Source organism: Ptiloglossa arizonensis, chromosome 2 (genome assembly GCF_051014685.1).
Source record: "Ptiloglossa arizonensis isolate GNS036 chromosome 2, iyPtiAriz1_principal, whole genome shotgun sequence".
Lineage (NCBI taxonomy): Eukaryota > Metazoa > Arthropoda > Insecta > Hymenoptera > Colletidae > Ptiloglossa > Ptiloglossa arizonensis.
The window spans coordinates 2,124,135-2,145,923 of record NC_135049.1 but is presented as its reverse complement, the minus strand read 5'-3'; the positions used below and the strand labels follow the sequence as shown (position 1 = coordinate 2,145,923).

General features: G+C 34.3%; 1 protein-coding gene across 26 annotated transcripts in view; it reads right to left on the bottom strand.

Annotated features, from left to right (window-relative positions):
- LOC143143860 (tubulin monoglutamylase TTLL4) overlaps positions 1 to 21,789 on the bottom strand; it is a 554,572-nt gene that overhangs the window by 208,475 nt on the left and 324,308 nt on the right. For 5 of the 26 annotated variants that reach the window (XM_076305652.1, XM_076305631.1, XM_076305655.1 and 2 more), the window contains one exon: positions 13,446 to 13,482. The exons of the other annotated variants lie outside the window; for them this stretch is intronic. The gene's annotated coding sequence lies outside the window, so the exon portion shown is untranslated. The remainder of the gene's footprint in view (positions 1 to 13,445; positions 13,483 to 21,789) is intronic. 26 annotated transcript variants of the gene reach the window in all.

The window sequence follows — 21,789 nt, the reverse complement described above, 5'->3', positions numbered from 1 at the left end:
TCCAATATTATTAGGTTTCCAAGCATCGCAGGCGTTGCTCACGATTAGCCGAAGACGATAACGAAGATTTCAGACGAGCATTTTACGATTGAATGAGAGAATAATTCGCAGCAACATTAAGGAAACTAAACTCAGGAAACTGAAACAACAAAAAGTAAAGGTCAATAGATTCGAAGCATTTTATCAATGGATCTGGAAATTTAAAAAAGTCATAAAATTGTATCAAGGAAAATGACGAAACTAATTGTACAAAATTATAGTCAAAATGTAAAGCAGATAATGGAAACAGCCAATAACTTCGTATCACATATTAAAGAGTACACACCAGAGAAGGGATAGAAAATACTTTTAATTCGGATCAAAGTAGATTCCAGTTAGAAATCCATTCTTGGAAAGGAGAAAAAAGTACAGAAACATTAATACAGTCGAAATTGGTATCACATGTGCACGTTTCCATGCTAGTTAAGACATTTGTGGAGGATCGGTATCATTGGAATCCATAATGATATAGTATTAGGATGTTGTACGATTTTAACAAGGGACATCACTCAAGGGGATCTTCTTTTCATCCAATGTAACGGGGCCAAAAAATTTGATTTTTTGTTTTTGCACTTTCTTAAAGAATATAGTCTTAAAAATAAGTGTGCAAAAGCATATCACCAAATTTCTAAAATTAATGAAGTTATACGTATCGTTCGGTCGAGCTATTCTGTTTGTTGTTCAGTGTCACAACACTGATAGGAAAGTACAACAAAAGAATAATCGAAAGTGTAGTCAAATTTTACTTACGTCAAACAAGCGGCATGTGGAAAGAAAAGGAAAACGAAGTAGTTGAAAAGTACAACAGCTGGTATGAAAACCGCAACGAAACCTGCGCTATAAACCATACAGAAGAAGAAATTGAAGAAAAGAGACAATTAGCAATTGAAATTTTAAAGAGGAAAACGACGAAAATCAAGAAACAACTCTATAAAGCGAGAAGGACCGATACAAGTAAAAAAGCAGGAAGACCGAAGAACCTAACGATGGAAGCTGTAATAGTAATAGTAAATAAGTATTTAAGAAAACGAGAGAAAGAAAATTGGACGAGCAAAGAGAGGTGAGATCTACGAAAATAAGAAATCAAAGGGCAACGAGAAGTATCGATAAACAAATTTCTACTCAGTAACAGAAGCAAAACAATCACTGAAATGGGAGAAATGGAGAGAGGCGATGAAGAGTGAATTGGAGTTGTTAGAAAGACGTAAAGTGTGGGATTTGATGAATCGACGACAAAATAAAAAGGTGATTAAATACAAATGGATCTTTAACACGTAGGAGGATTATGAAACATTGGAAAGTAGGTGCAAAGCACGACTGATCGCATTGACATGTGCTCAAAGACCAGGGTTCGACTACGAGGTGACATTCGCGCGAACAATCAGGATAAAGACAGTACGATTAATGTTTAGCATATGTGGAGAGGATAAAAGGAAAATAAAAATTTACGACGTAAGAACTGCATTCTTGCATAGAACATTAAACGAAGAACTGTACATGGAGATGCTCGAAGGTATCGAAAAGAAACGAACATGTTTGCAAACTCAAGAAGAGTATTTATGGGCTTGAACAAATGCATAACCGATATTGATTTCGCAGGTTGGGCTAAAACTATGTGTCCATGATCCCTGTCTGTTCTACATAAAACAAGAAGGCAACTTTTTATACTGCGGAGTGCATGTCGATGATATGACGGTGGTTAGCAGTGCATTCATTTCGGGAGAAATATATGAATAAATTGAAGAAATACGTAGAATTGAAGAATCTCGGGGAAGATGAGCAACTACTAGGTACGGAATTGAATTACAAAAAGGAAAAATTGATCGATAATCAGATAAATTGGATAAAACGTTTGCTGAATGTATATGGGATGAATGAATGTTACGTGATAAGTTCACTAATCGATGCAAATTAAAAATTAAGTGTAGACGATGGAAGCCCGGTGAGCGACAAGAAAGGTTATCAAGAGTTATTAGGACGAGTAATGTATTTGAGTGTATCGACGAAGACTGCCATTTCTTTTGCACTTGGTTGTTTGTCTCGATTCAGCAGAAATCCAAAAGCAATGCACATAAATGCATTGAAACGTCTACTCCGATATCAAAGAGAAACAATCGATTATCAAATCGAATATGGAAATACAAGCCTGAGGAAGGAAGTAATCTGTAGCATCGATGCCTTGTGGAACAACACTAAAGATGCAAAATCTTTCAATAGTGTTCTTGTTCACCGAAACGGGAACCTTGTGCACTGGAGAAGTATAAAGTAGGCGATAGTTGCTTTATCGTCCACTGAAAGTGAATTCGATACGACGATGGATGGATTAAAAGAAGTATTATGGACGAATGACTTGTTAAATGAATCGAGTGCTGTGTGAAAACAGACAATTGATGTGCGATAATGTAAACGCGGTAAAATTGGCTAACGGCGGGAATTTTAAAACAATGATAAAACTTTTAAATAGGAAGTGTCACTTTATTAGGGAAATTGTATACAATTACTCAGGGACAGTAATACATGTACCTAAAGAAAACATGGAAACGGATTGTATGACTAAAGCGTTTTTTTTTTTTTATTTACGCTACGAACCCAGTACAGGGTTATTAGCAGCATGCACATTGATGTGCATACTAACAGTACAAAACAAGAAAGGAATACATAAGTTAAGATTACCCGAAGATACATCGTTATGTATCGTTATACATAAATAAATACTTATTACTAGTGATTGTACTTAGTGCTTATAGTTACATACTTCTAACTATGGGCAATATATAATACTTATTACTAGATGCTTATAACTTGTAGCGGTTTATAAGTATGGTATACTTTATATAAATAAATTCATAATTTTTTGGATCAGTATCAAACAGACAGACCTCACTGGCAGTCAGAGATTTACGCCATGGTCTTTCAGAAATTTGTGAATGCACAGTAGAGGAGGAATATGCAGTTTACTTGTGAAGAACTCAATTGAGTAGGGCGGGTGATAGCCCATGTTACGTAGTCGATTTAATAAAATATACCTGTTACTGTTAAGGATGGGGCATTGCCATATCACATGGTTGGGATCCTGGACTGGCCATCCACACTGACACTTTGTGTCCGGAGCGAGGTTGATTCTAAACAGGGATGCAGCTAACTGGAAGTGGTTAGCCCGAAGCCTGTTCGTCCAGCAAATAAACTCTCTAGTAAGATTCTTGCGTGAGAACCATGGGTAGGATGAAGAGAGATGATAATGATCAAAAAAATTTTTACCTTTAAATTCGGCTTCCGCAACAATCCTCCTTTCTGACGCTATATTGGCCTGTTTTTTAAAAATATCGGAAAAATCGCAATACGGAACTAGAATATTGAGAGACACATTGGAAAGGGATGCTTCTTTTGCTAAGGTGTCCACTTTTTCGTTAAAGGTAATACCAATATGAGAGGGAATCCAGAAGAAGGAGAATTTCTTATTGTCTGTGGAGAAGGTATTTATAAGATTACGAATATCAAGGATGATGGTATTAGTATTAACGTTACATGGGCATTTGTTTAAGGCTTGCAAGGCAGAAAGACTGTCCGAGTATATAAAAACATTGTTACTGGGGGCAACAGAAGCTATTTCAATAGCATTTTTTAATGCAATACATTCCGCTGAAAAAATGGAAAAATATTTATGTAAGCCTAATTGTGAAGAAGTGTCAAGGTCTGGAGAGAAACATGCTGCACCTACTCTGCCAGATTCTTCATCCTTACTACCGTCGGTAAAAAAGGAGATGGAATCAGTGGGTCTGTTACGTAGATGATCGAGGAAGAGGGAATTAGGATCCCTAGCATTTTTGAGGAGAAATCCCAGTTCAGTGTCACTCAACATTTTAGAATGGAACAATTTATATTTAGTTAGGTAAGGGGGATAGTTATTTTCTATTCTGAGAATCTCTCTGTAGTAAAGAATAGCGTCAATTTGCCGGGGAAGTATGGTATGCGATTTAAACAGTAAATCATTCCAGATAGAAGAGTTGTGGAGTCTATCGATCCAATTATATAAGGTGGTTCCACTGTTAGAAAGATTTTTCATTACAAATTTATTACACAAATATTCGGCTCTATATTGCAATTTACACAATTTGGACTCACTCAATATAATATTGGTGGGAGTACTGATTCTGTATCCCAATGCAATTCGCAAGGCAGCGTACTGGATTCTCTCAATTTTGATCATTAAGGTCTCGGATTTGGGAAAGTATATATATAGGCTATAATCAAGGATAAAGCGAATAAGGTTTTTGTACAAAATAATCAGTGTGGATGGATCGGCCCCCCACCTTATCCCGCTTATAAATTTTAGAATGTGGAGCCTGTTAAAACACTTGTTGCGGATGTATTCGATGTGATCATTGAATTTAAACTGATAGTCGAAGATAATTCCTAAAAATGTAGCCTGGGAACTTGATTTGACTAAAGTGTTTTGAATTTTAATCGAGCAGGTGCCCGGACGAATTCCTTTTTTATTAAAGTGGATAAGCACAGTCTTATCTAGGGCTAAAGAGAGCCCGAGATAATCAAGTTTGTTGATAACATTGAGAATCGCTTTTTCGATAGATTTCTTTGCAGTATCAGGCCGAGAGACTTCACAGAAAATAGCTATATCATCTGCGAATTGAGTAATATGAACGTCATTGCTTAGCTCATTAGGAACATCCTTAACATAAATTAAATAGAGAAGAGGACTCAGAACTCCACCCTTGGGAAGCCCTTTGTAGACTTTTCTTGTTATGGTACTCTCGGAGTTAACGATGAAAGTAACGTTTCGTTCATGAGTTAGGTAGCCGATGAAATTAATAATACTACAGAACAGCCCATATCACATAGCTTTGATAGCAGGATGTCACCGTTGACATTATCAAATGCTCCCTTAACGTCTAAAAAACATGACAAAACATCTCGATTTTTGGAGAAGGCCTCTTCAATGGTTAAGGCTAAGGTGGCGAGATTGTCGGTACATGACCTTCCCGCCCTGAAGCCGGCTTGAGAGGGAGGAAGGAAACCAGTGTATTCCATCCACCAACGAAGTCTTGCCCCGATCATTTTTTCAAGAATTTTGCATAAGCAGGAAGTGAGTGATATGGGCCTAAGACCCCCACTCTCCTTCTTATCAATGAAAAAGGTTAAGCTATCCTTCCATGATGGGGGGAATCCACTAGTCAAGTAAATCTCGTTTAGAATGTCGAGTAGTATAAGTTTTACCTTGAGAGGCATCTTAACGATGAGGCAATAGTCAATCTTATCAAGACCTGGGGATGCTTTAAGGCTACAGTTGTTAAGGGCTATATTAAATTCCTGAAGTTCGAATGACGAGCTGAGGAACGCAGTAATATTACTATTTGAACTTCGAGGTAATGGAGGCTGTGGATTTGAAGGTACCCAGGAGGGACTGAGTTTGTTTATTGTCTCTTCTATTTTAGATTCTCGATTAGAGGAATTACCTTCATTAAATTTAACATCAGCCCATTTGTTTTTCAAAATTTTACATTTGTTCTATACGTAAGATATATTTTCTCTAAAGTTAATACTTTTAGCGAATTCCCGAAAGTTTTCAATTTTCCTTTTTTTAATGTATTTCTTTGCAATAGCTAAGCGTCTTTTGTATTCTATATAGTCTTTTATATTGTGTGTGTAATTCCATTTTTTAAGTGAAGCTTTTCTAAGACGGATGAGCGTAGAACATTCATCATTCCACCAGGGTACCGGATTCTTATGCATTTTGTTGTTGGGATATTTTGGAGCGGGGGTGCTTTGTATAACCGCGTCAGTTATTAATTTGGTGAAATAGTAATACTTATTGATTGAATCTAATGAAACGTAAGAGGAGTCGAAAAATTTGTTATATGAATCCTCTAAAATAGAATGGTATTTAGACCAATCGGTTTTTTTGGTTGAAAGTCGAGGCCGCTTTTGGGTATAAAATACTTTATCAACTACCCAGTTGGCCCTCAAGGGATAATGATCTGATCCCCACGTATCATCGATTATCTTAATTTTAATCGAATCAAAAATGTTAGGGGTTGAGAGAACAAGATCAAGGTTTGAAAGTTTGCATCTATGAAAATCGACATGAGTAAGCGTGTTGTGATTAGCTAGTATTAGATCAGTGTTATTAATCGAGTTAAGGAGTTTGATTCCGTTGGAATTAGTGTCGGAACAATTCCATAAAGAATGGTGAGCATTAAAATCTCCAAAAATAAGGGTAGAACCTTGAGAGCTCAGCGATGAGAAGAGATGATCCCATTCTATTTGAGATACATTGAACTTAGGAACCTTGTAACAAGCTGCAATCATTAAAGGAGGAGATACATTGTGGATTTTGATCGCACCAGTTTCTAAGTTATCCGAGATGTTACAAAACTCCTGAACAGTGCTGAATTTTAAGGAATTCCTTACCAAGAAGTTGAGGCCGCCTCCAGGTTTATTGTTTCTGTCAATTCTGATAGAATGGAAACCTAGAAGGTCAAATTTTTTGTTATTCTTAAGCAGTGTCTCTACACCGATGAACACATCAATTTCTTCTAGCTGTTTTTGCAGCTCTTCTTTACACCTGGTGATTCCACGGCAGTTCCAAAAAACTATTTTGAGGTCAGAGAAGCAGTGTGAGTATCGATTATGTTGGTGCATTGTCCAAGAGCTGTTTAGATGGAGTATTTTGATTAGAGGAAGGTAAGCCCTCTAAGTCGGGGTCGCAATCAGTATCCGTTTCCAATCCAGGAGATGAGGAGTATGCGTCTTCATGCTCGCCTTGATCCTTCCAGATGAGGTATGATTCGAGTTTTTTAATAATTCTTGAAATCCTGTTTTTGGTTTGTCTACCTGATATGTGGATGTAGGTTTCACGTAGCATTTTTATAAGGAGTGATAGTTTGTCGGTATAGAACTGAGCCAGTTCAACTATTATTAGGGTTGCCCTTGGCCTTGAGAAGGAATTCTTTATATTGTTGGTAATCAAGAACGTACGTATACGGGTACTGTAGGAGAATCTGTTGAATTCGTTCTAAGGCCTGTTCAATTTCGTCGAGATGAACACTGTTGTCGGAGGTCTTGTTTTCCTTTCTTCTTTTGGGTAATGGAGTAGCTGTACTTCTCGATGATGGCTTGGTCGTACTTGTGCCGTCCTTAGTTGTAGGTGTCACTGTGAGCTTGCATGGAGAGGGAGGAGTTTTAAATGTTTCATCCACATTGTTTTGAACAGTGCCTGAGGAACTGACCGATAGGGGTCTTTTGTTTGTTGTTTTAGGAGCCACGTTTCCTAAAGGAATAACAAGACACTTTTCTTGAGATGGCTTAACAATGGACGGAAGGGATGGATTTTCTTCACGAGGGTTAGGATCTATAGGTTGTGTAGGAGAGGACTGAGAGACGTTATGGAAACTTGAATTGGTATTGGAAACAGCAGAAGGACAATACTTTGCCAAATGGCCTTCCTTCTTACAAAGAAAGCAAGATAGGTTGTCCGTTGAGACGAAGATCCAGTATGAGGTATCCTCATAGTTGACTTGAAGGTTATCTGGTAGTTTACATATATCTTCCGGATGAATGTATAATTGCCTCCGAAAACTGAGAACGTGAGAAAAGGAGGCCTCAGAGAGTCCTACCTTAACAAACGTGATGGGGGATAGGATTCTAATCCCCAAATTTTTGAGTAAATCTATTAATGTTGTATGTGGAATAATGGGGCACACGTTGGATAGAATAACACACTTTGTTTTCATAAGTAACGGTCAAATCGTGAGAGTTTTGTCTTTGATGATTAAGGTTGATTTTCCGGAGGTGAGCTTGTCGACATGGGTTTTGTCGGACAAGTATATACAAACTCTATTGTTTGCAATTCTTGAGGCAAATCTGATGTTGGATGGCTGAATCACTTTACCTATTGCTAAAACGTATTCTTTGACGGTAACGTTTTCATGGGCATCTAATACAATGGCTTGTTCTTTTGTGGGGAAGACATCTTTTTGTATAACACTGGCATAGGTAGGCACTGAAGGATCGTTGTCTTGCTTCGAGTTAACTTTTTCCATGTTTATATTTTTGGTTGAAATAAATTCCTGTACGCAGGAATTTATTTAATGATTTTTAGTTAACGAATGTAGTCTTATACTACGGATTGGGATACGACGTAATAGGAGCCACAGAAACACAACACAACACTGTAAGTTGTACTCGCGGAACGACCGAGACGTCTTACTATCACGACTGTCAACACGCGACTGACATCGTACTTAAAGAGTTTCGGATGTCTAGCATACTATTACATTCCAAAAGTGAATAGAAATAAAATGCAACCGGTTCCTAAGAGAGGTATATTCGTCAAATACGCGGAAGGAATATATATGATCATAGTGATGGGAAAATAAAGTCAGCTGGAACCGTAAAATTTAATGAGGAAGCGAAGGACTCTAAACTACTGGGAAAGCAGGAATGGACTGGATATATCAATTGATATATGATGGATATAGAAAGAAAGGAGCAATTAGGTGATATTGGGGAGGAGGTGCAAACCGAAATGAAAAACAGGAAAAAAACACGGAGATCCATCTCAGGAAGAGAGTCTTCTGCCAAGTGGCAGAATTAACTGATAATGGACAGAAGGGAAGAAAAACATATACCGAAAAACAAGTGGCAATATGACAAACTAGGGAGGACAAAGAGAAAAGGTTTAGGACTGAAAATTAAGCAATATGATGTAAGGTCCACATACCTCTACGGACAATTAGAGGAGGTTGTGTGTACGGAACAACCACCAGGATTCGAGGAAATTTCAGGGAAAATCTGCCGTTTAAAGAAAAGTATATACTATGGACTTCCATAATCGGGCCATTATTGGAATAAAAGCATAAACGATACGTTAGCCAAAGAAGGATGGAAAATAGTAAGTTTAATTGTAGTTTAATGATTTCAAAATAAGTACCAAAGTAATAGTTTAATGATTTCAAGCGTGGTCAAACATTCAGTTTTGATGAAAATTGATATGGTCGACAGTGTTCACGATATTGTGACGATTCCCGATATAAATTCCGAGAAAGCATTACTGCTTACTTCTAGTTACCCAGAATGCTACCACATATCCTGACTTCCGATTCCCGATAAAACCTCACCCTACCCAAATGCAGTTTGCATTTTGAAGTCTACTTTTCGGTACGTCATTACTCTGCCCGTTTTACGGTCTAAATTCATTAAACTTTCCATTACGTTGCGACTCCAAGTGTTTCATAAAGTAAAGTTCTTAGTTTGAATTAAGTGATCATCACGACTCTAACCCATCCAATACTACCTTTAACTTTAATTTTCACGGGTCAGAATTCGCCATGCAGTTTAAATATTTCGCTAACAAGTGACGCAGTAGGCTGTGTCTCGTCACAATATCGTGGTAACAGAGCGTCGAGTGAAGATCAAAGAGATTGCTAACATTGTAAACACATCAATTTATATACAAAATATTCTGTATGAAAAATTGGGCTTGAGAAAGCTATCGGCGAGATAGGTGCCGCGTTTACTCACAATGGAACAAAAACAAAATTGCATGACAATTTCGGGGGCACTGTTTGAAAATGTTTCAGTTGCAGCTAATACAGTTAAGTACAGTTTCAGTTAACTATTATAATGATATTATTTGCTTTATTGCTTTATTTTCATTTCTAATATTGTTAAATAAAACAGTATAGAAGGCGTAAAATATTATATTTTTTTATGCATTTAAAAAAGACCTTAACTATCAAGTTTAATTTTGAGGACACCACTGGACAGAGACATTTCCATTTTCTTAAATGTTTTTATCTGATTTTTTATATCATTTCTTTCTCCAATAATAATGTTGCTTGTATTCTAAACAAATCATATTTTAATGGGCACACCATATACCGACCATAGAATTTTGCCATATAATATCATACAGATTACACACCTACTATGGAAGTATAAAAAAAAAGTCAAATCAATCAGTGAAGGCCGTCTAAACTATGGAATCCAATTTCTTGAAACAGTTTACAACATATATGTATCCTATTCTATCAACATTGCTAATATCCTTGCTTACCAAATCCAGCTAAACTTGAGCTACAGAAACTACAATTCAGCTTTCCTTGCAAACCACTACGTCCAAGATGACATCTTAAAAGATATCCTGAACCACTTGGATGGTAATAATACGATTTTTACACTAAATGCTTCAATAATTAGTGAAATAACAAATTTTCCTGAAAAACTTCTCAGTAGATCTATCCAACGTCCCAAACAAGCGATTAAAAATCCAGTGCCTGGACTGACTTATCTCGCCGATACCTACAACCGTAAATAGACCCAACAAGTTTTTCCTGACAACTGAGGAAAGTTATAGCAATATCAATACTAAAACCAAATAAAAGTAGGAGCAATACGGAAAACTATCAGGCAATGACCTTAATTGTATACAAATTCTTAGAGAAAATGATAAATGTTTCTAAATTAAACTGTGGAGTAGGATATGCAAAAATCACGATACACTAAACCAAAATCTTCCTAAATCAATGATGATCTTTATCATTGAAACGTATGCAATACTCGATACTCTAAAGCTTGCCTGCACCGATAACCTCTACAATATTGCCATTTACGCAGACTCCATGAGTGTAATCAAAAAGTTGACAATTAGAAGCAACAAAAATCATAAAATTACAAATAACATACAAGAAATATATATGGAATTTTCCAAAATAACTTAAATATAAATATCATCTGGATCTTCGCTCACCAAGGAATAACTGGCAATGAGAAAGTAGATTCTATGGCAAAAATTACAGCATCCCTTCCACTGTTCGAATAAAAAATTCCATTTGCAAGCTAAGACCGTACAATCTACTTTTTTCTTTTATAGATAAAAAAGAAAAAATAATAATTTCGAGATTAACATCTGGACCCACAAAAGCTATATACAAATACTTGATCAAGAAAATTGGACTACCTTGTTGCGAACTATGTCAAAACTAAATAGCATTAACTAGCTATATTTTATATAAATGTAGAGCAACAGAATCTTTAAGAAGGAAATACAATATAAAAACCAGCCCCAGTTCTAACGCAAAAGGAACACATTAAAAAGACATTAAACAAATTATCTCAAGAAAATGAACAAATACCACAAAATATAGACTTCCAAGATACAAAACTGCCATTTAAGACCGAGCATTCAATGCGATGCGTCGTCTGTCACTGTTTTGATAATGGTTTCGAAATTACTTATTGTGTTACTTATTTGTGCTGTATCTATTTCATAATGTTTCTGTTATTATTTTTGCACGTGAGTGCATTATGAATGTTTGACATATTGGCCAAGTTTGTTTTTAGATGTTCCATTTTTATTGTTGGTAAGGTATTTGTAGGAGAGGAATGTTGGAGATGTATTGTCCTTATATGTAAATTTTACCGAAAGGTGACCCATATTACATACTAGTAATTCCTTCGGAGCTTCCTATTCCAAATGTTATCTTGCAGACATGAATTTTATTTGGAAGGGACGTATAACTACTGCTTCTAAATTGATAAATAGTGAAATTTTAATGGAGCAGTATTTGTTAAATACACTGATAGCGACACTGCCTCTATATAATCTAGATATTTTAGTTGAATGCACGACTATAAATGAATCACTAAGGAAGTTTTTCCACTGTTCGTAGTTCAATATGTACCTTATATACTGTGTTATTTAATTTCCTGTTTAAGTAGTATAAGCGATTTATCTAGATTTTCAGAATCGAATATTGGCGAGTTGATCGTATTAATTTTTTCCTAGTGAAATGTAAATTAGTAGCTTGTTGATTTGTGTATTTTGAATTATTTCCAAATGAGATTTGTAACAATGGTTTTTTAGTACTTGTGTGTATGTTTGCGATACTGTTGGTAATTCTGACTGTTTTATTATCTCTAGGTTTCTATATGTAGATGAGATTTTACTTATCGACGACTCTATAGTTTCGATATTAAAATGAGGCGATGAGTTTGGGTCAGTTGCCTTCGATTTGAAGTCACGCGGGCGGCACGGGGGCAAACAGGGGTTGGACCGTCCATCTCCACCTGAGCCGCATATTCTGAACCTTAGTTACGTTATTCTGTCATAGTAGTAGCAATAGATTTCAAATGCGTCTTACCTCAATATATATAAATAAAGTTTGGAGACTTTGAATTACTGAGGTTTCGTCTACGCTTATATTTAATGCTTAAAACGTCTGTTTTCTCTCATAAGAGTTATTTAAGATAAAACTGAATTTGATGTAATATTAACAGTTTTTCTATACAAGGAGTCATACAAATGATTTTGAAATATAATTAATTTTCCTTAATGCAATGAAATATTTTGTCTGACTCAATGCGATTTAACTCTAGTCATTTTCCACAAAAAAGTATTAAGCCATGTTTCCCAAGAGAACAATGTTTCAAAAGTATTCAAATTTAACATTATTATTATCGCATATAAAAAGTATAGGACGAAGCTGTTATAATATTTATAAAAAAAATACAAAAATTTGTAGTTGACCAAAAACTGATTAACTTTTATGCGAAACATTTTTTCATCAGACTATTGGAAGTGCCTGAAAAATCGTGGCGACAGTTGTGTGCTACACACTGTATATAATTCTTTTTGAAATGAATGAAAATTCATTTTTATTTATTTGTAAATTAAACTTTTATTAAATTATTTTTACTACTCCTCGAAAGAATTTTCCTTACTTCTACTGGTAATTGTATAACCAATGCTTTCCTAGCATATTGTAAAACTAGCAAAAATCGTTGTCCTGAATTAGATATAATAGCGAACTAGACTTCAAGTCAGAGGTAAAGAATATATAGAGAACCTATTAGTTTATCAATTCTATGTATTTCTTGCATAAATTTTGGAGTAAAGTCTCTAGGCACGACAAGAGAAACATTTGATATAACTATTCGTTGAATGTAATCTTTGGTATTGATATCATAGAATTTTGTGCATGGGATGTGACTATTAGGGTTTCTTTTCGTTGAGTTTGAATTTAAGATACTCCTGCACTCAGAAGTCTCGTCTGGTTGCTGTTACTCGATTAATGTTTTCATTGTAGTGTAGTTCCGTATGTCTGCAAACACTGAGCAAACACTGTTGATAGCTGGCATGCGTACAGAATTCACGAATAGGCGGTTGTCATTTATACGTCTGAACGACTCGACAATGAGTTCAATACTATTAGGCTAAATATTGCAGAAACAAGACTAGAAGAGCCTTGGATTAAGAGAATTGTGATACTACATGTAAGTAGAACATAAACACTGCACAGTGTGATATTTTAATACATTTTTAGTAGATTACAAAAACCTTGAAAACAATGCAGATGGAAAGATCCGGCAGAAATAATTCAGGGTCATACCTGATCATCCGCGCGGTCCACCGGCGCTCCTCCCGAACTGAAAAAACCCATAAAGTACTCAGTTTTCGTTGCAAAAAAATGGTAATAGTTAATTACCACCGCAATCCATATAAGATTTCAACTTCAGTTGTCAATATATTCGTATTAAAGTGACTCGTATTCAACTCGATTGATTTAATTCGTACATTCATTTGCGATTGATTTCACAACGTGAAGTGAAGTGATACTTGAAAATATCTTTCACCGAGTTTGCAACTAGCAACTAGTTACTTACTTTTCAAAGTAATCTAAATGTATAAAATATTATATATTAATAGCAGAATGTCAAAGTTGATTGAAAATGTAATTATTGTTGTAAAAAATGGACTACAGTAATGTGTTGATGTTAAAGGATCCGAAAGTGTAATTTACCTCATTCGTCATACGAATACGTATTATAGGCTTGAATTTTTCTTTTTTATATCTTGTATAACGTTTACAATTTTCATCTTCTACGATTTAAGATATGTTTACGAGTTTTATTTTCAAAACATACTTTATCGACCGTTTAAAACCTCACGATAGTCAAGATATATGTAACATAAGTTTTTCTAATTTCGAACTGTAGTTAGATTTTTAACACATTATACTAATTTATACAATGTTAGTTTTCTTTTTATTTAAAATTCGAGCTGTGCATAGGCTTTGCAGTGCAGTAAAAATGATTTCCGATGAATGGTTATCACATTTTATTAGTATTCAGTACTCCAAAAACTATTCGAGTAAAATATAATTCTACAATAATTCTATTAGAATTATCCGAGAAACTGAAAATTGACCCAAATACATTCCAAAAATACTTAGTTTACAACGATAAACTTATATGTAAATATTAAATAAATACATTTATACTTTTATAACGTACATTAAAATATTAATATTTATTTATAACGTATTGTAGGAATAAATAAAATTACTTATCTATTAATGCATTAGTAAATAGTTATATTCGCTTTGTATGTTTGTTTGTTTTTAGCTTGTCTGTGCAGTACCGAGAATTTTACCTTGCGAAGGCTGACCATAACATTTAACTCGAAACGATTTTTCGGATAATCGAACTGAAAAAATAACATTCTTAATTATGTCATAAATTGATTAGCAATTTTTTAACTTGAACGGTTAACACGTGAACGAATATATACCTAATAATAAGGAAAATGTAATGTCAACACTAGACGTTCTTAAATATTGCCAAAATATGAATTCTCGCCAATATAAACATTCGTACAGCATCCACGTATTTCATTTTAACGTTTTGCCCATTCCAATGCAATACTCAATGCATTCTCAGTTTTGCTTCGTTGAGCTTGGATTACATCTCGTCGTTTCTTCTATATTTGTACCGACATTTGTATTATCACTTATTTCAAGCAGAGATGAAATATTATCATGATTTCAAAGCCTAGATTATATTTATTCATGTTCATCTATTCTTGAATATCTTCGCTACGACAGCCTTCAAAATCAGGTATACTGCGTGCTAAATTTTTTCTAATTCCTCATCGATTTCAATTTGGTTCAGATTCACCTCTTCTTAAACGTTCAACAATGTCCAACTTATGTTCTAATTTCAACAGCGATCTTTTTCTTTTAAACACTCATCGTACAAGTAAAATCTATACGTATGAACACATTAAATTCAGACAGGATATTAAATTCGTGTCTTCGAAGCAGCGACAATACGTGTCCCATAAAATAAACATTGTTAAACGCGTAATTGAAATATGAATATATGTAACTCACTCTATATTCACGTTTATATAATTACATAATCGACGTTTGGATAATTAACACTTCACTTACTGCGTGAAAGAAAGTTCTCATTTCAAGAGGCACCGAATAGTATTGTGTTGAATATGATTAAAATGTTGTCTCTCGCGTTGTAAAAAAGTGAAATGTATCTCCAGAATAGCTAAGATTGCTGATCCAAATTGCCCGACGTAAGTAGAATTTATTTAAAATTTGCTCGTCGGCAAAGTATTAAAAAGTACAATTATGTCGCATTCAATTTTTTCGTTCAGAAATTCCTCAGTAAACTTACCATTCTTACCAATGTTTAAAATTATCGAATGCACTTCAATTCGATTCGATGATAACGATGAGAAATCGCGGATTAGTTTGTTCTTTCAAAGATAAGAATCGAATGATTTCAAATTCTGCACGAGAACAAACGGATCCGTAGAATACTTAATCCAAAAGGAAGCAAAAGAAAATTTGTTGATTGCGTTTAAAGGCTCGATAAGGATAAAATAGAGAAAACCCGTAGACAGAGTTACTCGACAAGTCGACGAATTCGAGAAATTACGAGACTCCATCGTGGCCGAAAACCGGCGAATACCATGAACAATTTGCATCTTTAATTGAATGTAGTCAATGCGGGATACCCCGATCAGAACTGTGTTGGCGATACTTCGGCGCAAATTATGTCCAATTATGTCTTCTACTTGTCCAAAAAGAGAGAGAGGTATGTAGCAACCACGGATAATATCAGGCACCAGGTTTCCTTTCTGATAATAATTCTAGAGGCTTAATTTGCATTTATTAGATTTGAACGCATCTGTGCACACACACCGAATAGTATTGGTTTTTTTACTTTAATAGGTTGATTACAAATATTACGGACCATATACTCCATCGAATATGAGAATACGAGAAATGAAAGAAAATGTAATAAGAATGCATGAAATGCTAATTAAGAAACGAAACTTGACCCAACTAGAATCAGAACCCGTTTTGAAACCACTCATTTTATTGAGCCGAGAAGCGGCTCACTCACTTGTACTCTTTAGCAATGTTGATTCGGAAAAGTGGACTTAAGTTGATATTAAGTACGTAAACCGTGCTGATACTAAAATTCATAAAAGCAAATATAATAATATTTTTGTTAAGAAAAATATCCTTGGAAAAGCATATTTCGATGAAAAATATTAGTCAAGCTAATAATAAATTTTCTTTTTTCTTCAAGTTCTAGCAAAGTTCTCGATCTACATTTCATTCTTACGACTTAAGATAACCAAGTACTTTTCTTATAAATAGAAAATTTACAATAATTCAAAGAAATACGATTTAAAAGAAACGTAAATTAACACTTACGAATGCATGGTAATAGTTCGAAGGCATCGCTTTAATACTACTTTAATCAAAGAAAATAATTACTTACACAAAACAATATTTTCATACGTATAGTAATAAAAACATATATATGATATATAAATTTAAAAATGTGAAAGGAACTCGAATAAAAATAATAAAAAATTATAATTAAACCGATTACATAAGATTACTTGAAGGGTTTTTTAGTTATAATTATTTTTTTAATATAAGGACTTTTTATAAAGGTAGATGCCGTTTTCACGCTACACCATCTGGGTAAATATTTTATTCAAGCGAAAATCTATGTAGTTTAAATATGTCATATATAAGATTACATTAAGATTACATTTTCTTTATAAGAAAAAATAGAGAAAAAATTTCTTTAATTATCGTACACAGAATTTACATTTCACATGTTTCAAAGTATTTACAAATAACCAATATATCAGAAAAACAAGAAAATTATAATTGAATAATCATTAAAGATTTTAAACGGTATAAAAAATTTTAAAGTTTAAAATCGCTATTAAACCAAATTATACCCGTTATAGGTCATTTAATAGCTTATACAAAAAGAAAAAACATTTGTGCCAAGTTTCTACTATGTACTATATCTCGACGCAAGGGTAAAGTCGGGCATTAACTGGTTAAATAAATAATCTAGATAAAGAATCGAATAAAATTACTTTAATTTTATTCATTATTCGAAGCTTCGAATAATTTCAATTATATTTATTCAACGAATACAGTTAACACAGAAAAAAATTCGAAAGATCAATCATTGATAGTGCGCCGGGAGGTGCAAGCGACGGATAATCCACTTGTAAATAGAGAACAAATTTCGTTCATCTGTTTCGCATATTGTTCATCTGTTTGGTAGTATAATTATATTACATGCTTCGTGTCTAAATTATATGTATAATTTCCCTTTCGTCTACTAAGTGTCGTAACATTGGAATGTTCAAAAACAGAGACCAACTGACGCTTCCTATGTCCAAGCTTTTATTCTTTTTTATTATACGACTTGACGCATGTTTTCGAGAGTAAAATTAAGAAAAGTTTAGTTTTTACGGAGTTTAATGAGAAATGATAGTTTTTTAGTTAGTAGGATCTCTTTGAAACATCGGAGGAAGTGAAAAACGAATTTACTCGAAATTGATCGATTTACACCGATATATTTGCACTGAATGCAAAATAGATCGAAAACAATTTTTCTTGTTGAAATTTTCGTAATTGCCCATGACCCAGTACCAGAGACAAGGCAAATTAAAAGTTTCCACCAATGTATAATTATACGGGAAGTAAATTGTAAATTTCTACTAATGAGCTTGCGCAGAGAGTAAGACATGTGAGAAATTGTTCGAAATTAACCCTTGTCCGGCGACACAATGTTCATGTTCACGTATGCCGCAGAACATAGTGATGGCTAGCGTCGCGATATTAATCCCACTCTAGCTCAGGCTTCGTGAAACAGAAGTCGTCGTGTATCGTGTACGAATACATCAGTTATTATTGGAACGTTCGCACAAGAATAGATAAAATAGTATAGTGTAATAGTGAATTATCCAGCGAACAATTGTACTTTGATAATGAATCGAGAAACGAAGTAGCTGTTCGGTAGTGTCTCCGATAGCCTAGTGGACGATGAAGACTTATACTTTATAAGATACAGACGGTGCATCGATAATGATCATAAATATATGCAGAGATGCGAAAATTACCAGATACATATATGCAATATACATGCGATAAAAAAAAGTTATATTGTATATATTACCTGTAATGATAAACAATAATAAATAATTTAAAGTAATATAACGCAAATCTTCAATCAAATCCTCTATTCTCAAATACTGAGTAATGAAAGTCAAACTTGGGTCAGAATGAACCCTGAGTCCGCCGCTCGCGGTTATAAACAGTCTGTCATGCGAGGTTCAATATTATACTTTCATGAAAAAGAGAACTCGAGAAAAATTATCACAAAAGACTGCAACGTTGATGCATTAAGCACTGCCCACAGAGCACAGACTATAAGTAGGATTAAAATAGATAATAGACATCTCTTTCGAATGGAGTAAAAATAAAAATTCTTAAAATGTTGGAGACATCAAGCCTAAATCATTTTCAACCGATATTAAGGCTCGCATGATTCGTTGAAAGATCGGAAATTTGTGTAGCGATCACTCTATAGAAAAAAAAGAGGAAATGTTCAATACATTAAGAAAGTTTTATAAAATAATTATCACTGAAACTTTGAGCAAATGGATAACTGATCATTTATACATTTGATTCGTCGTGCAGCTAGTTTGCAATCACTTTGAAATGTTTGCCAGATTTGATAACAAGCCCATTACCAAAGATTTGGGACAGTTTAGTCGAATAGCGTTAAGCTAAAGTGTTATCTATTTTTTTCTTTTAACGGGAAGAAGCTTTGTATATATTCTCTTTGTCATATTTTTCTTACACTCTTTGTAACCAAAAATTATGAAAACAAAATTTTATGTGTAATAAATGATATTACTGACAAAAATAAAGCAAAATAACTTAAGATTACTTTTTCTAACTAACTACATTGTGTAAGTAATCTATATAGGACAAGACACACAATGTAATTACAATCGAATTTTACTTCCGCGTAAGTTCGTTTCATCGTTAAATTATCTCTGCGATAAAATAATGATACAATTGTTCCAAAAGTGTAGTTATAGTTTGTTCATTTGTATTCTTGGGTTTTCTATTGTAGCGATGCGAGAGGATGAAAGAGATTGCGTGTTATCCGGAGAGAATCCGAAGTGTGGAATAGACGAGCGAGTGAAGAGTGAAAGAAGAGTTATTGGCAATCAAGAGCAGTCGTTAAAAAATCCTCGAAGCGCGTCGTGTCGCGAAAGAACAGCGTAGTCAGTGTGACGACTCTCGATATTTAATTTCTACGAATGGCTTTATCATCTCGGACCACCCGGAAAGCTGCCAGTGCATCTCGATTCTCAAGCTTGAATTCGACGAACGCCCTCCCGATTAGACTTACTTCGAAAACTAGCCGTGTGAAACTTTTCACCCCGTACTTCGAATAACGCCATAGAACAACATTCCTTAACATAATAATATGTATATAAACCCACCAAGCTCTCGAATAAAACAATCTGCATTTTGAAGTCTACCTGTCGCCACGTCGTTACGCTGTCCGATTCCGAATAATTTCAAGTAAAAGTTCTTAGTTTGGATTAGGTGATCGTCGCGACTCTCACCAATCCTCATTATATTTAACGTCAAGGAATCAGAATTCGAGCGTGACTCGAATCCTTCACCAATAAGTGACGGATTGTAGTTTGTCCCGTCACATCAGCATGGTCAGGGTAGTTAACGTAGTCAGCGTAGTCAGTATAATCAGCGTAATCAGTGTAATCAGCGTAATCAGCATAGTCAGCGTAGTGAGCGTAGTGAGCGTAGTTAGGGTACTTGTTAATTGGATGTTTCGTTAATATTTTCTTCCTACAACTACATCGTTCAATAGACGATGGTATATCGGATAGGTATATCCTAGAATTTTATTCACCCTTATTTTATAACCATCAACACTAATTAAATAAATTCTTACATTATTTTAGAATTATCGATGGAGGCAAAAAATATTTCAATCATAGCCATAATTACATTCTTCCCAAAAGTTGGACTAAATTTTCAATTAACAATAACCGCGGTTGAAAGAGCAAATACGTTTCGTGGTGTGAAACGTGGATTTAATTACACTTGAATAATTTATTCCGATTCGTAAAGAGCTACGAAAATTCAATCAGAGAGAACGAAAATATATCGAATTATAGAAAGTGCTTCATCTCTATAATGAATAGAAACAATCGTAAATGCAAAGAAAAATATATATGAAAATTTATCATTTTCAATAGCTATAGACGCATCGAATAAAAGCAAGAAAAAATGTTTCCTTTAGCAATCATATTTTTAGCTCGGAGCAAAAGACTCAGAGGAGTATAAAGAAACCTACATGATTTTCATGAATAGCCAGTCGAAACTTCTAAATGCATTAAAAGTACAATAATAATTGCTATGAAAAAATTAGGGTTTGATCCGAAAAAAATAATAGTGTATGTCATAGGAAATGTGTCGGTTAATTATAGAAATATGTGTTCAATATAAAAAAAATTTCAAACAGAAGTAAATTTGCAAATAATTAGAGCCAATTACAATTAAATGTCATATTGTTCGTATTGCAATTAAATACGAATCATAGATTTTGGAATCAAAGTATTAATATTAAAAGTATTCAGCGAATTTACCAACTGGTGCAAAAAGGGTAGATGCATAAACAACATATTTTCGTCGCAGAACGCTTTCGATGATTCGCGATCTTTTCAGAATCACGTTCCGCGACACATTTTATAATTACTACAAATGCGTTAATCTCAAGAACAAAAAATTAATTACTGATCAGACTCCCTCCCTCGCCTTCGTATTCTCTACTAGCTTTCCAAGGGCGCATATTATTCGCTTGAAAGATGCCAACTAATGATACAGTTCAATATGTACTCGCAAAACTAATAAAGAGTCGGCTGCTTGTCCTACCCATTCTCCCAACTTTTTAGGTTCTTAGCGATTAAACTACACAGTAGGGTAAATGTGTCGGTAGACGGCCCTTAAAACAGCCTCTTCCAAAATAAATGTGTGATAATTAAGAATATAATAACAAAATTGCATAAAATAAAATATGCTAGTGGTCAATCTATACTTCCACTTTCGGTACATAGAGTTTCATGTCCGCAATGATAATACTGTGAAGTACAAAAATTCTTGTCCTGACGACGATTGGTTAACCAATATCACGTGGCGAAATTTTGATGTATTTGGTAACAGAAGCAAGGATCTAAAATAGTGTCTATCGTTAATAAACGTAAATTTTAAATATTAATATTTTACATAAGCAATTAATATTATTTAAATGAAAGGTTTTTAAGGTTAGAATAGTAACGAGCGGTTAATATACAGTATACGTTTTTTCGGTAGGGCCGACTACTACTAGTATTGAAAATATAAGCAAAAATAATAGACGAACCTCACGGCCGACTATTCGATAGTGTTCAATATTGATGTAAAATCAGTAATCGGCCGTCAAAATACAAAACAGCCGTGAATGGAAACTAATAATGCATAGTTGATCGCCAATGAACTGAATATTTGGAATTTTCGAATAAATGCATTG